This window comes from Furipterus horrens, unplaced genomic scaffold, assembly GCF_987537825.1.
Source record: "Furipterus horrens unplaced genomic scaffold, mFurHor1.1.pri manual_scaffold_7, whole genome shotgun sequence".
NCBI lineage: Eukaryota > Metazoa > Chordata > Mammalia > Chiroptera > Furipteridae > Furipterus > Furipterus horrens.
This window is the reverse complement of record NW_028327177.1, coordinates 66,644,590-66,668,936: the sequence shown is the minus strand read 5'-3', so window position 1 is coordinate 66,668,936 and position 24,347 is coordinate 66,644,590. Positions and strand designations below refer to the sequence as shown.

The 24,347-nt window shown below is 43.2% G+C and overlaps 1 pseudogene; it reads right to left on the bottom strand.

Moving 5' to 3' along the window:
* Positions 1 to 538: 538 nt before the first annotated feature.
* Positions 539 to 2,575, bottom strand: LOC150004594 (glucose-6-phosphate isomerase pseudogene; annotated as a pseudogene).
* Positions 2,576 to 24,347: the final 21,772 nt, after the last annotated feature.

The window sequence follows — 24,347 nt, the reverse complement described above, 5'->3', positions numbered from 1 at the left end:
ACAGACTCAGGTATATGGCATGGGGACAGGGGAACACACCCACCATCTTCCCTGAATTCTGAATGGCACCTCCCATGGGACATCTAGGGGTCCCAACCACTTGATTCTACCAGAAGCCCTCTCAGAAACATCAGGTCAGCACCTAGACTAAGAATGACAGTTGCTAGAAGGCAGAAGCAGGTAGAGGTGGATCCCTAGGTGTCTTCAGTCATATGTTGAAGCACCCCTGGGCCCTGTGCTGATAAAAGCCAGCTTTTCACTATTGTGAGGCCCACTCCAGGTACAGGTACACCTCTAGGAGACAGCACAAACTGTGGTTCGCTTGCATCTTTGAATAGGCTGCCAAGAGCTAGACATGAACATCTGAGATTGCCTAACACTAGCTTCAGAAAACATCAAAGCTGTATCCAAAGGAGCACACAGCAGGCAAGCACTAAACTCAGTCGAGACAAATTTCACTCATTCTTTTTCATTTTTTTTTATTTTTCCATTTGCATAGCATTTTTATTTTTTTCTTCAAAATTTTTTTTATTCTCTATTATTTATTTTCTTCTTTCTTTCTTTCTTTTTTTTTTTTATTTATTTTTTTATCCTGCTTGACGAAGTTGATCAGCTCACTGGTGGAAGAATGAGAGGTCACTGGGCTGTTGCCATCAAGCTCAGGCTCAATTTTCTTAGCAACCTGCTTTCCTAACTCCAATTGCCATTGGTCAGAACTGTTGATGTCCCAGCTGATGCCCTGAACAAAGATCTTGTGCTCATATATGCAATCAAGGTTCCAAGAATGAATGGCGTGAGCTTAGTGAACACAATAGAGTTGGTTGGATGACTTCCTTCAGAAACTTGTGCAGCAACAGCTTCTCCAAGTCCTCTGGACTCTTTCCTGTACCCTGAAGCTCCTTCCAAGCCTCCTCTGTCATCTTCCTCTTCATCGGGGCCTCATTTGGGGACAGCAAGTTGACCAGGAGAATCTTGCAATGCAGACTCTTCCTTATTGGGTGTTGAGTCTGGACTGGGATGAAGAAGTCACATATCATCTTGGTGCTTCGGTGGATGAGCTGGTAGAAGGCATGCTGGCCACTGATCCCTGGGTACCCCCACACAATGGGGCCTGTCTGATGGTCCACAAAGGTGTCAGACTTGGTGATGTATATCCTATTGGACTCCATGTCACCCTTCTGGAAGTAGGCAGCAAAGGAGTGCAGGTACTGGTCATATGGCAGTGTGGCAGACATCTCACACCCAAAGAAGTTGATGTACCAGATACCCAGCAAAGCCAGCAGTACAGGAGCATTCTTTTTCAGAGGCGTCATGCAGAAGTGCTGGTCCATCCAATGGGCCCCCAAGAACAGCTGCTTGAAGTTGTCAAATCCCATGTACAGGGCAATGGACAGTCCAATGGCTGACCATATCAAGTAGCATCCTCCTACCAAATCTAAGAACTCAAACATGTTTTGAAGGTCAATTCCAAACTCCTTCACTTTGGTCATGTTGGAAGACAGGACAACAAAGTGCTTCACAACAGCATAAGGATCCTTGGCCAACTGGAGAAGCCAATCCATCGCCATCTCTGTATTTGTGATGGTCTCCTGGGTGGTAAAAGTCTTGGACGCGATGATGAACAGGAAGGACTCAGGGTTCAAGGTGGCTAGATTTTTGGCAATGTGGGTCTCATCAACGTTGGACACAAACCAGACCCAGAGGTCTCCTGAAGAGTGGCTTAAGGACTTCAGTCACCATGAGGGGTCCCAGGTCAGAGCCACCAATGTCAATGTTGACGACATCTGTGATTGGCTTGCATGAGTACCCCTTCCAGTCACCACTCCGGACATGCTGACATAAAAACTTCATCTTCTCCAGCACCCTGTTGACCTCTGGCATCACATCCTTGCCATCCAACAGAATGGATGTGTTTGATTGGTTCCACAAGGCCACGTGCAGCACTGCCCTGATTCTCGGTAAAGTTGATCTTATTGCCATTGAACATGTGTTCCTGGGCAGCCTCCACACCCTGGACTTGGCTAGGTCCACCAGCATCTGTATCACACTTTCTGTCACAAGGTTCTTGGAGTAATCCACCAGAATACACCCATGGCTGGTGTTGAGTGTCAAGCTGAAGTGACTGAAGTGTTCCTTGTCCACTTCAAAAAGGCAGCACAGTTCGATTCCCAGTCAGGGCATATAACTAGGTTGCACGTCAGGTCCCCAGTTGGGAACGCAAGTGAGAGGCAACCACACAGTGATATTTCTCTCCCTCTCTTTCTCCTTTCCCAGATCTCTAAAAATAAATAAACAAATTAATTAATTAATTATTAAAAAAAAAAAGGCGGCACAAGTTGAGGTCAGAGCCATGCTCACAGTAGCATTCCTGCAGCTTCTGGAACCGCAGATTCTTGGTGAGTGCAACCATGGCAAAAGGAGCTGGGTGCACGGGCTGGAACATGGATGGAGGCACAAGAAGGGTGGGCAATGCACAGCCTATTATTTATTTCATATCACTTATTTACACTTCCCTTTCCTACTCCATTTGTTCCCTCTTCTTTCCTTTTCTTATTATTTTATTCTTTCCCTTTCTTTCTTTCTTTCTTTTTTTTTTGGCAAGTTCCTCTTTCAGTTCCTGACTCTTACTGCTTTTATTCCTTCTCTCCTCTCATAATCATTATTCTTTCATTGGTCTTCTTATATTCTTTTTTGTTTTTACTTTTATTATTCTGTTTCTCCTTTCACTTTATTTTTTTTCTTTTATCATTGATTTTGCTGTTCTTGTTGAGGATCTTTGTTTTGCTTATTTTGGTTCTGTTTTTTGGGTTGTTTTGTTTTGTTGTGCCAGCACTTATACAACAGCATACAAGATATGGAAGTGGGTGAGCCTCACATTCAGCCAGCTGGAAGACAGGCTGCACCAACGAGCAGGACAAAAACAATCAAGAACCAAATACAACAGTAGAGCCCACACAGCCCACACAAGAGACATTCCTAGAGCATCCAGCTCAGGAGATCAAGAAGATTACACCACTGAGTCCCATAGGAATCATACCACATGAGGACATCCCATGAAGACAAGGAGTCAAGGCAGATCTACCTAATACATAGAAACAAAGAAAAAAAAAAAAAACAGCTAAAATGGGGAGTCAAAGAAACAACTGCAAATGATAAAAAAGGAGGAATCCCCAGAAAAAGAGCTAAATGAAATTGAAACAAGCAATTTATCAGACATAGAGTTCAAAGTAATGATTTATAAGGATGCCCAAGGATATTAATGGGAATTACATAAGCATGAAAAAAAAAAAAAACAACACAGAAACTATGAATGAGAACCAGCTGGAAATGAAGAATGAAATATCTAAAATAAAGAATATGCTAGAAGGAATTAAAAGCAGGCTAGATGCAGCAGAGGGCCAAATCAACAATTTGGAAGACAATTTACAAAAAAATTCCTAAACAGAGCAACAAAAGGAAAAAAAGACGTAAAAAGAACAAGAATAGTTTCGGACAATATGAAACATAACAATATCTGCATGATAGGGATATCAGAAGGACAAGAAAGTAAACAAGGGATAGAAAACCTATTTGAAGAAATAATGACACAAAACTTCCCTAAACTGGTGAAGGAAAAAAGTCACAAAAGTACAAGAAGCACAGAAAGTCCCAATTAAAATGAACCAAAGAGACTCACACCAAGACAGATCATAATTAAAATGAAAAAATTTAAAGACAAAAAGAGAATCTGAAAGGTAGCAAGAGAGCAACAATCAGTTACCTACTAGGGAGTTCAAATAAGACTGTCAGTGGGTTTCTCAACAGAAACACTTCAGGATAGAAGGTACTGGCATGAAGTAATCAAAGTAATGAAAAGCAATGACCTGCAACCAAGATTACTCTATCCAGCAAGGCCATCATTTAAAATTGAAGACAAAATAAAGAGCTTCCAAGACAAAAAAAAAAAAAAAAAAAAAAAAAAAGCTCATGGAGTTTATTAACACCACACCAACATTGCAAGAGATGTTAAAGATGATGAATGGATCATCAGTGAGACCAAAGCATAAATCAAAAAGTACCTGGTAACAAATAAAAATGAACACACAACAAACAAAAACCTATGGGACACAGCACAAGTAGTTCTGAGAGGGACATCCACATGGCCTACATAAATAAGATAGAAAAATATCAAATAAACAATCCAATCGTACATCTAAAAGAACTAGAAAAACAAAAAACAAAGATTAGAGTGAGTGGAAGGAAGGAAATAATCAAGATCAGAGAAGAAATAAATGACATAAGAACTAAAAAAAAAAAAAAAAATAAATAAAAAAAATTCCAAAGTTCAATGATTCCAGGATTTGGTTCTTTGAATAGATAAACAAAACTGAAGAATCTAAACAGACTCATCACAAAAAAAAGAGAGAGAACCTAAATTAATAAAATCAGAAGTTAGAGAAGTAACAACTGATACCACAGAATTACAAATGAGTGTAAGAAAATACTGTGAACTATATGCCAAGAAATTAGACAATCTGAATAAAATGGGCAAATTTCTAAAATATAGAATCTTCCAAAACTGAATTGGGAAGAAGCAGAAAACCTGAACAGACCAATAACAGTTAATGAAATTGAAGAAATAATTAAAAACCTCCCAGAAATCAAGTCCTGGACCAGATGGCTACACAGGCACACGTTACCAATCATTCAAAGAAGATCTAACACCTATCCTTTTCAAAATATTCCAAAAAAATCCAACAAGAGGAAATATTTCCAAACTCTCTTCATGAATCCAGTATTATCCTAATTCCAAACCCAGATAAAGATACAACGAAGAAAGAAAATTACAGGCCAATACCTCTGGTGAACATAGATGCTAAAACACTCAATAAAATATAAGCAAACCCTCAACAAAATATAAGCAAACCCTCAACAAAATATAAGCAAACTGGATCCAGCAATACATTAAAAGAGCATAAACCATGCTTAAGGGGGATTTATTCCAGGGATGCAATGATGGTACAATATTTGCAAACCAATAAATGTGATACATTACATGAACAAAATGAGAGACAAAAATCACATGATCATATCAACAGAAAAAGTGTTTGATAAAATCCAATACCCATTTATGATAAAAGCCCCGAGCAAAGTGGTAATAGAGGGAGCATACTCAACATAATAAAGGCCATATATGAAAAACCTACAGCCAACATCATACCCAATGGGCAAAAATTAAAGTGTTTCTCTTAAGATCAGAAACAAGGCAGGGATGTCTGCTTTTCACCACTCTTATTCAACATAGTACTGGAATTCCTGGGCACAGTGATCAGACAAAAAGAAGAAGAAGAAGAAGAAACGGGCATCCAAATTGGAAAGGAGGAAGTAAAACTGTCATTATTGACAGAGGACATGATAGGCTTCACCAAAAACCTATTCTATCTAATAAATGAACATGGCAGAGTAGCAGAGTAGCAAGATACAAAATTAATGCTCAGAATGAACTATCAGAAATAGAAACTAAGAAAATAATTCCATTTCCTATTGCAACAAAAAAATTAAGTGCCTAGGAATAAATTTTTAAAATGAGATAAAAGACCTGTACTCAGAAAACTATAGGACACTGATAAAAGACACTGAGGAAGATACAAATAAATGAAAGCATATACCATGTGTATGGCTAAGAAGACAACATCATTTAAATGTCCATACTACCTAAAGCAATCTATAGTCAATGAAATTCCTATTAATACCAATGAAATATTTCACAGATCTAGAACAAAAACCAAAAAAGCTTATATGAAACAAACAAAAAAACCTAAATAGCCTCAGCAATCTTGAGAAAGAAGAAGAAAGTTGGAGGGACCACAATACCTGATATTAAACTATACTATAAGGCCATTGTAATCCAAACAGTCTGGTACTGGCATAAGAACAGACACATAGATCAATGGAACAAATAGAGGGCCCAGAAATAAATCCACACCTCTGTGGTCAATTAATATTTGACAAAGGAGACAAGAGAATACAATGGAGTAAAGAGAGTCTCTTCAATAAATGGTGCTGAGAGAATTAGACTAGCACTTGCAGAAAAGTAATAAAGCTAGACCACCAAGTTACACCATATAACAGAATAAACTCGAAATGAATAAAAGATTTAAATATGTCATGATAGCATAAAAGTCTTAGAGGAAAACATACGCAGAAAAATTTCAGATATCTTGCATAGCAATATTTTTGCTGATATATCTCCTAGAGCAAGGGAAACAAATAAAAAAATAAATAAGACTACATCAGCTCTGGCTGTTGTGGCTCAGTGGATTGAGCGTCGGCCTGCGAGCCAAGTGTCACTGGTTCGATTCCCAGTCAGGGCACATGACTAGGTTGCACATCAGGTCCCCAGTTGGGGGCACGAGTGAGAGGCAACCACACAGTGATGTTTCTTTCCCTCTCTTTCTGCTTTCCCTCTCTCTAAAAATAAAATAAATAAACAAATAAATAAATTATTTAAAAAAAAAGACTACATCAAGTTAAAAAGCTTCTGCGCAGCTAAAGAAACCATCATCAAAATGAAAAGAGAACCGACTGTATGGGAGAACTTATTTGTCAATGATACATTGGACAAGAGTTTAATCTCCAAAATATTTAAGAACTCATGACTCAACACCAGGAAGACAAACAATCAATTAAAAAATGGGCAAAGGACCTGAACAGACACTTCTCCAAGGAGAACATACAGAAGGACCACAGACATGAAAAGATGCTCAACATCACTAGTCATCAGAGGGAGGAAAATTAAAACCACAGTGAGATTTCACCTAACATTTGCCAGATTGTCTACCATCAATGAATCAACAAAAAACAAATATTGGCAAGGATGTGGAAAAAAGGAAACCCTAGTGCACTGTTGGTGAGAATGCAGACTGGTGCAGCCACTATGGAAAACAGTATAGCGTTTCCTAAAAAAAATAAAAATGGAAATGCTTTTTGACCCAGTGATTCCACTGCTGGGAATATATCCTAAGAATCCTGAAACACTAGTTCAAGAGAATATATGCTTCCCTATGTTCACAGCAGTGTTATTTACAATAGCCAAGATCTGGAAACAGCTTAAGTGCCCATCAGTAGATGAGTGGATAAAAAGCTGTGGTACATTTACACAATGGACTACTATCAGCATTAAAAAAGTAGGAATTCTTACCTTTTGAGACAGCATGGATGAACTGCAAACTATTATGCTAAGTGAAATAAGCCAGTCAATGAAAAACAAATACCACATGATCTCACTCGTAAGTGAAATCTAATGAACAAAATAAACTAATGAGCAAAATAGAATCAAGGCATGAAACAGACTAACTGCTGTCAGAGGGGAGAAGTGAGGTGGGACTGGTTGATAGAAAGCGAAGGGATTAGTTAGAGAAAATATAAGCCTGACCCATGGACACGGACAATGGTGTGGAGATTGACTGTGGGAATTGGGGGCAGGCTGGGAGGCAGGGAGCAAAGCAGGAAAAATTGGAACAACTGTAATAGCATAAACAATAAAATATTTAAAAGAATAAAAGACTTGCAAATTTACTACCACATTCAACTAGATGGAAAGATTTTATGAAAGACATGAAAATGTGGAGGTCTTTTGGGAGAATTCAGTGAATTGCAACCTGTAAGAAAGAAATTTAAGAGAAATTGTAAAGGGCCTGGCCAGTGTGGCTCTGTTGGTTGGTGTTGCGTTGGTTGTGGTTTCGGACGCTGAAATAAATCCGGCAGGCAGGATGATTGGCCAGTAACGAACGGAGGGCTGTGGCTCGCTCAGACCATCAGCGGAGAGCGGGAAGCCTCATCCTCTTTTTATTAGGGTTTCAAAAGTTACTAAAAATAGAATAGGGTGTGACATTCCAGCCAACAACAGGAGAATTTTACAAGTGAAAGAATTCTTACAGTAGCATTAATATGTAAAATACGGCCAGGGTAACTCCCGTTTTATTTAGCACCTGTCAAGGAAGTAAGGAAGATCCACTAATCCTCAAGGCCAGCTCCATATCAAGACTTCATTAACAAGGAAGCAGATGGAGTACACAACAGAACCTGTTTTACCCAGGATTCCATGACTCAGTGGCCTCGACAGCCTAAAGCCGAAGGCGGAGACGAGAGTTGCTCATCGTCTCCTGAGTCACGGGATGCCACCTGGGTGGTGGGGCATGAGAATGCCCCTACCCAGAGATCTGTCTTCCTGCAACAGGTTGGAGCATCATCCCATAAACTTAAGGGTTGCAGATTCGATCCCCAGTCAGAGCACATGCCTAGTTTCAGATTTGATCCCCCAGGTCAGGGCACATACGGGAGGCAACCAACCAATATTCCTTCTCTCTCTCCCCCCCAACTCCTCTCTCTCTAAAAAAAAAATTTAAAAAATCCTTGGGGAAGGATTAAAAAAGGGGAAAGGGATTGCAAAGGGGTCAGTGTAATAATTGAACCAAAAAGAAAATTTAGTATTCTTGATTACTAATACATGATTACAACTAATGTTATATAGATTAAAATATATAAAATTTAAGCAGTATTAAGATACAAAATATATAATGAAATTTAAGCAATATTAAATATGCAATGAATTGTAATTATAATTAAATATTAAGTCTAATTGAATATACCTTTTACGTTTCATTTTTAAGGTCCAAATTAGTGTTGAAAGTGGGTATACTAAGAGACAAGTAGAACCTTGAAATGAGCATTTTAATTATAAATTCATGGCTGTATGCAATATCTTTTGCATATTTTATTCTAGACTTCTTGAATTCTTAAAAAATAAATTTGGATAATACTTGCTAGTGTTATTATCAAACTATTTTCTCAGAAACCATATTAAGTGACATATACAATATTAATGTACCCTGGCTGGTTTGGCTCAGTGGATTGAGCGTCGGCCTGTGAGCTAAGTGTCGCTGGTTCGATCTTCCAGTCAGGGCACATCAGAGAAGGAAAACTCTGATTCAAAAAAACCTCCGCTGCCTTGCGGCATACCTCTTCAGGGGAAAGGCTAAGGGAGTAAACCCCGACAGAAAATCCGGAGCCGGAGTCCCTAAGGCGGTTTGACGTTGTAGTCAACACCGGCAACTCCTGCGGCGCACCTGAAGCCAAGCTGTATTGACTCCGTCTTTCCCTTGGATCCTTCAGCTGCGAAGAGAGGGGGGGGTCTGCTGCATGGGCAACAGCTGGCCCTCCATATCACCCTGCCCAGGCTTTGTAGCTTCACTGGAGAGGACACTCCAGCGTCATCGCAAGATGTCGACTCAACATGGGAGGAGACAGATACCGGTTATAAGCTCATCCGATTGGCGAAGGAAACGAGCGCCAGGGGTCTCCTCTGACGGTGGGAGAGGTCATCGCACCTCACTGGACAGCTACCGCCCGCCTCAAGCTGGGCAGCCCCAGCCAATTAGGTGCCGTCTCGCCATGGCTCGCCTGCCCCACTGGGTGCGTGGGGATCAGAGAGGCGTCTCTCGAAAAGTGGGCCACAAAACACTTGCATCAGGCAATTCCAAGCAAAAAACAAGAAAGAAGCCTCCAGCTCTTCGCCTCACTAGCTGGAACATCAGGACCATGTGTCCCGGACTTACTGCAGACCTTCCGTGGATCAATGATGCCAGGAAAACCGCCGTCATCGACAGGGAACTGGCACGACTAAACATTGACATTGCGGCTCTACAGGAGACCCGGTTGGCCAACAACGGAACTATCAGAGAAACCAACTACACCTTCTACTGGCAAGGGAAGTCTCCGGACCAACCAAGACAGCACGGTGTTGGGTTCGCTGTGAAGAACACGCTTGTTAACTCCATAGAGCCACCCACAGGAGGCACAGAGAGATTACTTACCCTCCGATTGTCAACAACTTTCGGCCCAGTCAGCATTCTTAGCGCGTACGCCCCAACTCTCTGCGCCACCACCGAAGAGAAAGAACAGTTCTACCATGCACTGGACGAAGCGTTATCCAAGATCCCCAGAAGTAACGTTCTTTATCTCCTTGGAGACTTCAACGCAAGAGTAGGAGCCGACCACATGGCCTGGCCCACCTGCCTCGGAAACTTTGGGAGAGGAAAGATCAATGAGAATGGTCAGCGACTGCTTGAGCTTTCGTGTCACCACGGCCTGTGCGTGACAAACACATTCTTCAAGTGCAAAGAGATCCACCAGGTGTCATGGAGGCACCCCCGCTCCCGCCACTGGCACCAGCTTGACCTCGTCATCACCAGAAGAACGGATATTGGCAGCACCCTCCTCACCCGCAGCTACCACAGTGCAGACTGTGACACGGACCATGCCCTCGTGGTAAGCAAGGTGCGCATAACGTCGAAGAGGTTGCACCACTCCAAGATGAAGGGTCGCCCACGCATCAACACCAGTTGTGCCAGCAACCCAGTTAAGACCCAGCAATTCATCAACAGGATGGAAGATGCACTCGGCGAGGGAATGGCGGCAGATGACATTATCGAATCCAATTGGTCACGTCTCCGCGACGCCATATACAACTCCGCCATTATTGCTTACGGGAAGAAAGAGCGGAAGAACGCTGACTGGTACGAGGCTCACTGGGAAGAAATGGAACCCGTGATTGAGGCTAAGAGGAAGGCCCTACTGGCTTACAAGGCCACGCCCACTCCCAGTACACTTCAAGCTCTACGGGCTGCCAGGAACAAAGTCCAGAAGACCGCCCGCCACTGTGCCAACACCTATTGGCTAAACCTGTGCAGAAGCATCCAGGAAGCTGCCGATATAGGCAACGCATGAGGAATGTATGAGGGTATCAAGAAGGCAACAGGCCCAATCCCCACCAAGATCGCCCCCCTTAAGTCCAAGACAGGTGAGGTCATCACTGACCAGGAACAGCAAATGCGGCGGTGGACCGAGCACTACCTCGAGCTGTACGCGATGAGGAACACCGTAACAGACACTGGTCTTAACGCCATCCCAGACCTACCAGTCATGGAGGAGCTAGACACCCCACCTACTGCGGCAGAGCTCGGCAAAGCCATCGACCGCCTCGCTTGCAGGAAAGCACCAGGAAGCGACGGAATCCCTCCAGAAATCCTAAAGAGCGGGAAACCAGTCCTGCTACAGCCGCTCCACCATCTACTCTGTCTCTGCTGGAAGGAGGGTTACATCCCCCAGGATATGAGAGACGCCAACATTATCACCATGTACAAGAACAAAGGAGACCGCAGCGACTGCAACAACTACCGGGGCATCTCTCTCCTCAGCGTCGTCGGCAAAGTATTCGCCCGGGTCGCTCTTGCCCGCCTGCAGACCCTTGCTTCCCGCGTCTATCCAGAGTCCTAGTGTGGCTTCAGAGCTGGCCGATCAACAGTGGACATGATCTTCTCCCTACGCCAGCTGCAGGAGAAGTGTCACGAGCAGCATAAACCACTCTACCTCGCCTTTATCGACCTCACGAAGGCCTTTGATCTGGTCAGTCGAAGCGGACTCTTCAGCTTGCTACGGAAGATTGGCTGTCCACCACATCTGCTTGCTGTGGTCATGTCCTTTCACGACAACATGCACAGCACGGTGTCCTACAACGGCGCAACCTCTGAGGCCTTCCCAGTCAGCAGCGGAGTAAAGCAGGGCTGCGTCCTCGCGCCTACGCTGTTGGGAATCTTCTTCTCCATGCTCCTCCAATACGCCTTTAAGGACTGCAGCGAGGGTGTCTTCATTCACACCAGATCCGATGGCAAGCTCTACAACCTGGCCCGTCTATGAGCCAAGAACAAAGTCAAAGAGGTGCTCATCCGTGAGATGCTCTTCGCCGACGACGCAGCTTTGACATCACACTCCGAAGAGGGACTCCAGCAGCTAGTCACTTGCCTTTCCCACGCATGCAAGGAGTTCGGACTAGCCATCAGCCTGATGAAGACAAATGTTATGGCTCAAGGCACGGGGACTCCCCCATGCATCACCATCGAGGGGTACACCCTGGAGGTTGTCAACGACTTCACTTACCTCGGGTCCACCATCTCGAGCTCTCTGTCAGTCGACTTGGAGGTCAACCGGAGAATCGCCAGGGCAGCCACAGTTATGGCCAGACTGAACCGGCGAGCGTGGAACAATTCCAGCCTCACTGAGAAAACCAGACTGCGCATCTACCAAGCCTGCGTACTCAGCACTCTCCTCTATGGCAGCGAGACGTGGACCACCTACGCAAGGCACGAAAGGAAACTCAACAGCTTCCACATGAGGTGCCTGCGACGCGTCCTGCATGTCGCCTGGCAGGATAAGGTCCCCAACACCGAGGTGCTGAAGCGAGCCAACATGAGCAGTTTGCATGCAGTTCTTAGTGAGAGACGTCTCAGGTGGCTCGGCCATGTCAAAAGAATGGATGCAGGCCGTATTCCCAAAGACCTCCTCTACGGCAAGCTAGCAGAAGGCCAGAGGATGACAGGGCGCCCAAAACTGCGGTTCAAAGACATCTGCAAAAAGGACATGACACAATGCTCCATCAATCTCAACACATGGGAAGTTCAAGCAGACGACCGCCTAGCCCGGAGGCTCGCGGTCAGGCAATGTACGTCACGCGCAGAGGCTGCGCGCAACGAGGAGGCGGTCCAGAAAAGATCGAGGCGGAAGCAGCGTCAACAGCAGCAACAACAGCCATCTGCCTTCACCTGTAACAAGTGCGGCAGGGATTGTCACTCCCGAGTCGGACTGCACAGCCATTCTCGGTGGTGCAGATAGACTCTCAAGAAGCTACGCCATCGTCTCTCGAGACGGACGGCTGCCGACGACGACAATATTAATGTCTTTTATTTTGCTATTCCATAGATTTCTTGTAGATCTGCTTTAATTTTTTTTTCTTTAAAAATATATACCTGTGGTGGATTGAGCATCGGCCTACAAACCAAGTGCCGCTGGTTCGATTCCCAGTCAGGGCACATAACTAGGTTGCACATCAGGTCCCCAGTTGGGGGCGCGAGTGAAAGGTAACCACATAGTGATGTTTCTCTCCCTCTCTTTCTCTTTTCCCCTCTCTCTAAAAATAAATAAATAAATAATCAAACAAATTAATTAATTTAAATATATATATACTTGTGAAATACTAAATTTTGCCACAAGTTATCTCTTCCTAGACTCTAAAGTAACTATTATATAATCAGCTTTGAAAAAATAAATTTCCATTGAGAATAATAATCTCTGGCATGTTCTTTTAAAGCAAAAGTAAATACTACTAAATAAAGCCAGTTTGGAGAAAGGAGAAAAAAGTAGAAGCACAATATAATATATCTCACTTGCACAGTAGTATATCTCCCATTCAATGTCAGATGCAGATGGACAATAAAATCATTTGAAATCACTCATTTAAGGAGCATCTTTACTAGCATTTGAAGGAAACCTGAAAAGTAAAGCATGCATTCATTCAACAAATATATATTGGCTCAGACTGTATTCCAGACACTGCAGTAGATAACCACAGCAGAGTGGTTAAGAGCACAAATGCTGGTGCCAGATTGTCTAGGCTGCAATAGTTGTCCACTCCTTCCTATCTGTGTCATCTTGGCTAAAATACTTAATTTATTGTGCCTAAATTTCCTCTTATGGGAAGTGGACATAATACAAAACTGTCACGAGGATCAAATAACTCAATATAGCCCTGACTGGTGTGGCTCAGTTGGCTGGGCGTTGACCCACAAAGCAAAAGTCAGGGCTCATGCCTGGGTTGTGGGTTCTGTCCCTGGTGGGGATGGAAGTGCAGGAGGCAGCCAATCAATGTCTCTCCCTCACATCACCATTTCTCTCCCTCTCTTCTCTCTCCTTTCCCTTCTCTCTAAAAATAATAAATAAATAAATACATACATACATACATAAATGTTTTTAAAAATATAAGTAAAACTTATAGGCGAGTACTTGCTATTTTAAGTGCTTGATAAGTGTTTGCTATTATTATGAGGCACTGTAGTGGATATAAATCACAACAGCAAACTTCTTGCCACTTCTTTAATCAAAAGGTGGAATCTAACTGTTTTTCTTTGGGTGTGTGCTTACCTTCATGGCACATCCCCAACAAATAGAATGCAGTGACTTCCAAGGCTAGTTTCCAAAAAAAAAAAAAAAAATTCATGGTCCTCTCTTTCTTAAGATGCTCACCCTTGGAACCCAGTCACCGTCGTCGTCGTCGTCGGCAGCCGTCCGTCTCGAGAGACGATGGTGTAGCTTCTTAAGAGTCTATCTGCACCGCCGAGAATGGTTGTGCAGTCCGACTCGGGAGTGACACGGTATCTGTCTCCTCCCGTGTTGAATCGACATCTTGCGATGAAGCTGGAGTGTCCTCTCCAGTGGAGCTGAAGCTACAGAGCCTGGGCAGGGTTATATGGAGGGTCTGCTGTTGCCCATGCAGCAGACCCCCCCTCTCTTCGCAGCTGAAGGATCCAAGGGAAAGACGGAGTCAATACAGCTTGGCTTCAGGTGCGCCGCAGGAGTTGCCGGTGTTGACTACAACGTCAAACCGCCTTAGGGACTCCGGCTCCGGATTTTCTGTCGGGGTTTACTCCCTTAGCCTTTCCCCTGAAGAGGTATGCCGCAAGGCAGCGGAGGTTTTTTGGAATCAGAGTTTTCCTTCTCTGATGTGCCCTGACTGGAAGATCGAACCAGCAACACTTAGCTCGCAGGCCGACGCTCAATCCACTGAGCCAAACCAGCCAGGGGGAGCCCCAGTCACCATGTTGTGAGAAAACAAGGAACAGGACACAAGGAAAGGCCATGTGGACGAATTCTGGCCAACAGTCCCAACTAAGGTTCTAGGCAACAGTGAGCACGTCATTCAGACATGCATATGAATGAGACACAGGCAATTCCAGTCCTCACCTTCATGCCATCCAGGCATCACTGAGTAGAGAGAACAGTACAGAGCTGTCTCTCCAAAGCCCTGCTCACATGAGCAAAATGAACAGTATTGCTTTAAGTCACTAAGTTTCGTCATGGTTATTCATTCATCGATAGACAAGAACACAGACTGTAACTCATAAAAAACACCCAGGTTCTTCCTTCCAAGAGTAAATTCAGCGTAATAGACAGGAACAGTATGATATACTTGGGAAAATCATGGACTCTGGAGACAGTCACTTCAGAATCTCAATGCTCTCTGTTTACTGCCAAACACCCCCGTGAAGGCCGCTTCTGTATTTGGAAAGTTGAGATAATACTTATCCTCTAAAGGCTAAGGACTGTTCCAAACCTAGCACATCATGACCCTTCCTTGAGTCTTGCCTCTCTCCTATTTATTCTGGACACCAGTCAGAGTAATCTGTCTGAAATGAAAATCTGATCCTGGGTTCTCTTCTCTCTCTTCCCATTGCCCATTCCCAATAGTAAATTTCTAAACTCCTCAACCTTGATTTCAAGACCTGGTCTTCCTTCACCTCTTCTGCTTCATCCCAGACTCTGTACTTTGTGGTATTTGCTCTGTGAACTTTTCCCATTTCTTTTCTTACACTTCCTTCTGAAATCCAAAGTGTTCCCAGGGCCCCATGTAGAGTCCAGTCTCTACATGGTACTCCAGGCAAGAAATGTGAGCCTTGTGCCTGAAAACTTGAAGGGCAGAGTTGACCTTAACTATGAGGGTCTCAAAGAGGTGACAAAGAATCACATAGAATTTTACAGAAAGCATTCCCTTTACATATCTCTCCTTCCCCTGAAGGATTTCCATTATGAGCAGCTAGCAAGCACCTGTTCTTTCTGCATCCGGTTCTCTTACAGTCAGGTAGCTCCACCCTTCACTCTACCTTGTCCCTACCATGCACCATTGCTGGTTCCCAGGCTTCCACTCCAGCCCAACAGCCAAGGTAGCCATTCTAGAATGGTGTAGGACAGCCGGAGAACCCAGCAGGTTCAGACTCCTGGACTCCTCCCATCTCCTCAGAAGGGAAGGTATACATGAAATTTTCTGAGGAAAGCAGTCCCTGCTCCCTCTCAGTTGCTTTCCTTATTTAAAACAAAAATCAGCTCATTACTAGAAGACCTAACTGTTAGATTTGTGGCCAGAAGAAGGAAGGAGTCAGGTAGACCAGTTCAAAGCCTTTATTGAAGGATGTTCAAGCAGGCAGGCTGAGTCCGAGGGGGCTGCAGCACCAAGCAGGAACAGAGCAGAGGAGGTGGCAGTTAAGGGGTGGGGGAGTTGGTGGGACTTTCCAAAGTCCCGATGGAACTAATGATAGGGAAGTAGGCTCTGGGGACAGGGAAGGTGCTAAAATTTTGTCAGCAGAAAAAGATATCTTTGTTAAACAGGATAACCACAAGGAATAGATAGTTGTTGGCATCAGCAGTTACTGGGGGCAGCAGATTTATTGGCGGCTTGCTGAAATTAGACCTGAATTCCCAGAACCCAGGTCTTATGCCTAAGACTAACAAGCAAGAATGATCTCTCCACCTTAAAGACAGGGTGTATGGAAAATTGCATATATTCATATATTCATGTTTTGCCCCTAATACACTTGACTCTCTTGTGCTGTTTTTCACCTCCAGACCTTAAAAAATACTGTGTTGCTCAGAACACCTCCCCTCTCCCTATTTTCAATCCCCATTCCTTCAACTGCCTAACTTTTAATCATCCTTCAGGTCTGAACTTAGATGTCATTTTCTCCAGGAAGTCATCACTGGCATTCCACCCTGCAGCCTGGGTTGGCACACCTCCTCTGCTTGAACACCCACTAAGTCACCCAGTTACAGGGCTTACTCTGCTGTATTGTAATTTTCTATTTGCTCTGTCTCCTTCCAACTCTCTGTAAATGCCATGAGAGCAATAACTAATTCTATTTTGATTACCACTCTGTCTCTTGGTTCATTCTATGGCAAATGTAAGTGCTCCATAAATATCTGTTTTTCGTGAAAAGAATAAATGATGAAACATGTAAAGTGACTAGCAGATAACCTGACACTTAACGCACAACTCCAAGGAAAATACCTCCCTCTTCTTTATGCTGATCAGGTACCCTGTTGAGAGATCCATCCTAACATCTAGGACATGTTCATTCTCATTGATTTAAATGCCGATCTCTACTTAACTGGTGACTAGAGTTGGTAAGCATGAAGTATTTAGTTTAAATGGCCAGCACTTGGAGTTATGCTTCACATACACAAGGTACTCAACAAATGTGGGATGACTAAGTGAATGGGGAGACAAATATGTAAACAATTTTAATACAGTGTGACAAAGGTTAAAATCTATACAATGGATAAACACAGGCATAGAGGAAGAAATGCCAACTAAGCATGGGAAAGTTATGAAAAATCACATGAAGTATTTAAAGTGTGAGTTTTATGAACAGTATCTTTCAAAGGGTAGAGAAGAAAGGAGGCATTTCTTCAGCCAAAATGGAGGCTTAGACTGACATGCTCTGTCTCCCTCTACAACTAGAAAGGACTACAACTACCTCAAAACAAAAAGATAACCAGAAATTCCAGAAAATAAAACTACATGGAAGCCCAACGTATGAAGTTATAAACCAGCGGTGCTCGTCTGGATGGGTAGGAGGGGCGAAATCGGAATCAGGAGGGAAAGGTTGGGCTGTGCTGTCAGTGGTAGCAGCAGGGATAGTGGCAGGACTGCGAGAAACGCCAGGGGAGCACTCCCGCCTGCAGTCGAGACCCGGCAGCTCGCGATTCCAAAGCTGGGGAAGGCAGACCCCCATTGCCTTGGACGGCGGTCCCAGTCTCTCAGCAAAGAGTAATGGCAGGAATCCATCTTGGACCCCCGCCCCCACATAAAGCGCCACAGTGTGGTGAAAAAGGTCGCCAATCACCACCCGTCACTGGGTAGTGATGAGTGCACAGGGTGCCGCCCCCTACAGCCTGCCCAGGAAACAAAGGTAAACAGAAAAGTGACATGATTGAAATCCCAGTGATACAGCTCACCAGGCAGTAGATGAGGGAACTAACCGATGAGCAAATAAGAAATCTTTCTGAGGCTCAGTTCAGAGCTATAGTCATAAGGTGGCTTACAGAATTAACAAAAGATTTGGAACAAGACAGGGAAAGAATGAAAGCTAGTCACGCTGAAACGAATGAAAACACATACAAGACAAGTGGTGAGAAAATGAAAACCAGAGATCAAATTAACGAATCGAAACATAGGGAAGGAATAAACAGTAAACCAGTGCAGAAAGAGGAAACAAAAAGGAACACGAGGAGAGGCTCAGAAACCTCTGGGACAGCTATAAGAGAGTGAATATCTGAATTATAGGGTTGTCAGGTGAAGAAGAAGAACTAGAAATAGAAAAATTATGTGAAAAAATAATGAAGCAGAACTTCCCGAACTTGGGGAAGGAAATAGGCTTACAGGTCCAGGAAGCACAGAGAGTTCCAGAAAAACTGGACCCAAGGAGAACCACTCCAAGACGCATTATAACCAAATTGTCAAAAGTTAAAGATAAAGAGAGAATCTTAAAAGCAGCAAGAGAGAAGAAAAAAATTATATACAAAGGGGTCCCAATTAGACTATCAGCTGATTTCTCAAAGGAGACCCTGCGGGCAAGAAGGGACTGGCAAGAAATATTCAAAGTAATGAAAATCAAAAACCTACAGCCAGGAATACTCTATCCAGTGAAACTGTCATTCAGAATAGAAGGGCAGAGAAAGTGCTTCCAGGGCAAAGTAAAACTAAAGGAGTTCATTAGATCCAAACCACTGTTATATGAGATGTTAAAGGGACTGGTTCAGAAAAGGGAGGATCAAAACTATGAACATTAAAATGAAAACTGCATGACAACAACCAACAACAGAAGCTAGGGAATCGAAACAAAGGCAAACTAAGTAGGCAACGAGAGTGGAAAAAGAACTATAGGTATGGGGAACATATTGGGGGGAGGTCAGCAGGGAGGAGGATGGGGAAAAGGGAGGGAGTTGGTACAGGAATTAAGATGCATAGTAGGAGGGAATGGAGTAGACAGGAAGAGGTTGAGAAGAACTATATGAACAACCAATGGACATGGACTAAAAGGTGGGGACAAGTGGATGGAGGGGACCACTGGGTAGAGGGGAGAAGAGGGAAAAGAAATTGGGACAACTGTAACAGTATAATCAATAAAAAATATTTAAAAAAAAAGAAGAAAGGAGGCATTTCTTATTTAGGAATGATGAGGTTAGGGTGACAGGCAACAGGCCAGATCATAAGGGTCCTTAGGTGCTGGCTGCTGAGCTAAAGTGTTTTCCATTTTTTCTCTCATAAGTGACTGAGCAAGAATAAAAGATTTAGAGCAAGTTATTATAATACATGTAGATTTGTGTTGCAGAATGCTACTCTAGTAGCAGAAGTGGAAAATGAACGTCCAGTGGTAAGGAGACTGATCTGGTGCTAACTGTACCTGTGCAAGGCAGTATATGTGGACACCCAAAGGAAGGTGTTTTTAGTGATGGGAAAGAAAAATTTTGAAACATATTATAAAACAATTGACAGAGACTCCTTCTGACAGGGCATAAGTAATGCAGAAGAGAAACTCTGGGACAATTAAAAGTTTTCTGCTTTGGGTGATCTGGTAGGTAGGAATACCATCACCAACCAAACTAGAGAGGGGAAATGATGCCTTTAAAGTGCTGTTGGGATGTTCAAATAGAAATATTCAACCAGCTATTGGATATAAGCCTAAGTGGTCTGCTACTTTCTTTTGTTCCATGGAATGCATCTCTTCACTTCTAGGGAAGGGAAAACTGGGGTTGGGAGTCAACTTGACCATTTCTCCAGATGGACTGCTCTCCAGAGGCAGATGCTCATCATCACTAAGCAGCCACAGTGAAGCCAGTGCCATTCCCTATGGGTCGCTGGAGAGGGAACTACATTTCCTCATTCTGTTCTAGAAACCACCTAACCTGACTTTCTTCAGATGAAGACAGATCTCAATGGAAGTATAAGCTGATCCTCTAGACAAAGTATTCTTCAAAACCTCTCCAACCTTTCTCTAAAAGCTGTCCACTTTTATCTGTTCATTGAGACAGCATCCAAGTTCTTCTCCCTGCTACCTAGGATTTGTATATATCCCCATCATTGATCACCTCTCACCATGTCATTAACTCCTTATAGATAACATTTGATTGTTCTTCAGCACCCATGTTCCATTTTCCCTTCCTAACAGCATCCAAATTCATATTGAGCTATATACCCCACCCCCATGCAACCCATGTACTTTGGGTCAAGCTGATTCAAAATCTCCTACCTCAGGGGCAGACCTTGGCTGACTTGAGCCAGCAAACATGTTGCATTCCCCTGGCCATAGTCACTGGAGGATTGTTGGGCATGTGACTTACACAGTCCAATCAGGATGAATCTCAGGACTCTTGCTTATAATACTGACACAGAAATTGTTTTTCCCACAGAAATAAATAAGGAAACATATATAACTGATTAGTCCTGGAGGTTGTTCTATATCATCCACCTAATTAGCATAGTACCACAGAAAAGGAAGAGAACCATTAATATATCAGGTCACTCGAACCTAAAACTTGTCCTCCTGTTACCAAACCCAACCATTGGGGGAGTGGGGGGGCTACCATTAGCCACCTACTAGGCAAAACTCCGAAGACAGAATCCAGTGGAAAGGAAAGGGATCTTTTACTTAACAATTTCCAAAGTCTGTTTCCTCTAAGACACCCAAAGAAAAGTCACCCTGTCACCCTCTGCCAGATCAGTTTAAGGTTGCGCCAGGAACCTCTTTTCCCACCAAAAGTATCGTAAATGTTAGTGGCTTAGCTGGTCTCCAGTCAGTGCCTAGTTTCAGGCATCTTTTGGAGTCTGTGCATCCAGGACTTCTACTCGCACTGTCCTCTTCCTACAGCCACTCACAGGCCCATGCTGGTGACACTGGCAGGCCCGTGCTGGAGACAGGTGTAAGGCCTGCTGCCATTGACAGGTCTGAGCCTTCTCCCCTCCCCTTATAGTCCCTAATGATTCAGGGCCAGGACCTTAAGCCCTCAGCAACTGGGAAGGAGGGGAGATTAAAAAGAGGAAGCGGTGTTTCCATGCGCTATTAAATAATCTTTCCCAGAGTCCCTTACACAGCCCAGCATCCCTGGCCCTGGTTGCCAGGGCAAGACACACATGTGCAGCTCAACCCCTTGCCCATTTCTGGGGGGCAGAGTCCCCCATTACACTCCTTCTGGATTTTCAGATAACTGTGCCAATGCATATTCTTATTAATGTTTCAGCAAATCTGAGCCATATTTTCTATTATTTTTACCCCCAACCCAGACTAACTAACTCAGAATCTGGTATTAAAATGTGGAATGAGCTGAATGAGAGAAGCGTGGTGCAGGGGACATCCCAGGCTGAGGAGCTGGCCATCATGATAATGAGGTGGAGAAACCATTGGTTAAACTGTTAGCTGCTGTAATGAGAAAGAAATAGCCTCTCTTCACAAACACTGCATTCACCAAAAGGACATGCCTTCCTCTCTCTCTTCAGGCCTTTTTGCTGTTACTTGGGTGATGTTGGTGATTGTCCAATTTCTGACCTCAATAAGAATTTTAGAAAAGACTGCTGCCTCAAATTACGTGTGCACCGTACCCTTAGCATACAGAATACTTAGCAACTTGTATCTTCTGCTTTGGGACTCAGCTACCATAGGTGATAAATCTCATTTATTATCTAGTTGTACATCTTTATCTCTATGTAAATCCATACCTATACACAGCCATACTTATACTTCTTTCTATACCCATATTCATGCTTTGTCTATATCTCTACACAAATATATATATATCTCTGTCTATATATGTCTATGTCTGTGTATAAGTCTACACATCCAGCCACATACATAACATTATGTTGTTGTGACATTAGGGTTGTTATGGCAATTAAATGAGTTAATGTATGTAGATACTCAACGAAAATTTGTTGAATGAATTAATGAAAAGTACTTGCAATGTTTTAAGTTCTCATAAAGGCTAGACATTATTATTTGTATTTACTGTAGTAAAGGTAGTAACAACAGACAACTCCAACTGAAGCTTGTTTATCAATACGTAAGTCATCTCAGATAATTTCAAGTCTAGATGTAGAGCAGACTCTAGGCCTAGTTATATCATCAAGATGCTTTACCCCTCTTCCTTCTACCATCCTTATGCAGGATGCATCTCAAAGTGATTCCCTTGCAGTTGCAAAGTGACTGCCAAAGACAATCAGGATTCTGAGCCTCCTTGTCATGCCCAATTGAGGAGAAGAGAATATTTCCCACAAGCCAAGGTCTTTCTACTGACCTTCACTTCAGTTGCCTATGTGGAAAGCAATCAAAAGGGACTCTGTCCAATTTAAGAACAAAAATATGTTTAAAGATCTTAACTAGCTCACAGAACCTCTGGGAAGCTTGGGGATACTGCAGTCAGGAACAAGGCCTTAAAAACAAACCATAAAACCAGTCTTATGAGATACAACTACACTGGGCATTAGAGTCTATACCTGGGACCACCAACATGGCAGGCACAGTGAAGGATTTACATGGGTAGCAACGCTTGGGCATGTATCTAGACCCTGATGGCAGGGAGGCTGACAAAGCAAATATATGGCAATCTGGAATCTTATAGTGGGAAGTGAGTGTGCTCTGACCTCTCACCAAGACTCATAGGGCAGGAATTCCTGACACACAGAAAGAGGTTCAGAAAGTTGGCAACTAATAAGGTCCACAGCAGAGCCATCTGGAGAGTTTATGCCAACTCAGCCACCCACACAGCATGGTGCTCCAGGGTTAAAAGAGGACTGGTGAACTCAGCAATACAGTAGTCCCTCTCTATATTGCGGTTCACTAATCGTGGCCTCACTGTATTGCGGGATTTTAAAAAATATGATATTTATTCATCACAGATTTTTCACTATATCGCGGGATTTTGTGGTATTGTATACGTATGTTGTTAAAGTTATGTAAGTTTAAGAGTGTAGAATATGTTTAAGAACATAAGTAGTGTTTACAAAAGTGTGGAAAAGGTTAATAAAGCAGTGGGAAAGGGTAATAAGGGACTGGGAACAGTTTGTAAGTTGTGGGAAGGGGTTATAAAGCCTTAATATATATATAAATACTAAAATAAATGTAAGGTTCCTACTTCACAGATTTTCACCTATCGCCGGGGGCGGGGGCGGGGTGTCTAGAATGTAATACCCACAATAAGTGAGGGAATACTGTACATCAGAATTCAAGCAAAAGTGAAATCAAGCCCTCCATTTCCATGGGCAGCAGGCTGCAATACTGTGGATCTTCAGCTCAGCTCAATAGAGGGAGGTGGCACCCTTGAAAATTTCTAGCTTGTATCCCTGGTGTGAGAATTTGACTCAAGAAACAGTGAATATCTAATCTTTGTGAGTGGAAAGGCTGGCGGTGGAGCTGGCAAGACAGCACGATTAGCCAGCGGCAAAAGCAGTGACCACAATTCACCCAGCAACAGTGACAGGGAGCAATAACTAGAACAAAATCCCTGGGGCAGAGATGACCCTTGGGGACTCTAAGAATTATAGGAAAAGGAAAATCTACAAGAAACTAGAACTCCTTAATATAAAATGCAAGCTTAAAATGAGCAAGATTTAGGTATTAATGTTAAAATCCAAAGTCCCAGAGACATGGATCCCACATGTGATTAGAGAAACAGTGTAGCATCTGATTTCCTGGAATTGGAGCTCTCAGAAGAAGGAAAAGGGACTGCTTTGCTAACTAGTTTCCTTTTTCCTCCTACAGAACATGTGAAGTTGCTGTCCTGGAATGCTCTGCCCCCTGGTTTTTGCAAAGCTGTTTTCTTCTAGACATTTGAACCTCAGTACTCAGGACATTCTCAGAGAGATCTGATCTGGTGCCCCAAAGTATGACTGTTGCACTCCCCCAGCCATTCTGATCTCATTACTCATGTACAGTCTTCAAAGAATATGAATCTCACTCAATTCTTAAAATTTATGCTTAGGTTCATTATCTGTCCCTGCATAAATTTTCACCATGTGAATGTCATGAGAAGGGTGGGTTTGCATATGTTTTTGGTGATTAATTCCTGTAGGTTTAGAACAGTAACTGGCACATCCGGTAGGCACTCAACAAATATTTGTTGAATGAGTATGAAGGTCTGGTTTCTCACAAATGGAGGCTATTTGATAGCACATAAGTTAATCTTACCTCTCGTTACTAAGCAGTCTACACCATTTCTGCCTGAATATACTTCTTCCTAACTGTACCCCTTACTTCTCCTCCAGAGACATACTTCACCTGATTAACTCCTTCCCAATCCTTCCAGTCATATAGTTTTTTCAACAAGGAAGGTGAAAGAAGTAAGACATCAGAACCAATACCAGAGAGCAAACCAGAATAATAGAGAAGCTGAGGATGAAACAGGCACAGGATAACATCAGTTTACCAAGACAAATT